This window comes from Antrostomus carolinensis, unplaced genomic scaffold (genome assembly GCF_000700745.2).
Source record: "Antrostomus carolinensis isolate BGI_N321 unplaced genomic scaffold, ASM70074v2 scaffold34951, whole genome shotgun sequence".
Lineage (NCBI taxonomy): Eukaryota > Metazoa > Chordata > Aves > Caprimulgiformes > Caprimulgidae > Antrostomus > Antrostomus carolinensis.
In genome coordinates, this window is record NW_010294084.1 from 1091 (window position 1) to 1853 (window position 763).

Genomic DNA, 763 nt, shown 5'->3' on the forward strand with positions numbered 1-763 from the left:
AGCCCACGGAGTGGGGACCTGGTCCCTCATGGCCAGGGGACACTGTGTGACAACGTCTTGGTGGCTGTTAGCACCTTTGGGTTGAGGAGCAGCTGCTGTTTGGGGTTGGGGGGGAGGGGGGGTCTCTATCAACCCCGGCGCTACCCCAGCACAGCTCTTCCCTCTGCTCCCATCCCTGCTCTGCCTCAGTTTCCCTCTTTGGTGGTGGTGGTGGTGGTGCAGGGAGTGGCTTTGGGCCACGGTGAGGGTTGGAGGTGCTGGTGGTGCCCACGTGTGCACAACAAACCCACGGAGCCTGGAAAAATAAAGGAGCTTTACTCTGCCTTGTAAAGTGCACTGGGAGCTGGTGACACCCCCACCACCTGCCAGACTGGGAGGGACTGGAGGGGACTGGAGCTGGGTGCAGGCTCTAGCTGATGATTTCAGAGAGCAGTGGTGTCATGGAGGACAGGTCCTGGATGTGGAGGATCTGCCGTGTGTTCTCCACCTTCAGCGTCTGCAGCTCCGTCAGCAGCAGCAGCAGCTTCGCGTAGAGAAACCTGGGACAAAGGGGGTGACCCTGTGACTGTCCCCACACTGAGGGGACTGTGTGGCTGTGACAAACCCACAGCAGCACCTACCTGCCCTCGGGCATGGGGTGACAGTGGTCGATGTAGCTCTTGAGTGTCAGGGCCACCTTCTCCTGGAACTGGTCAATGAAATCCCGCTGGGCGATGCCGGCGTGGTCTGGGGGTGCAGGGTGGGTGTCATTGGGTGGGGGGGG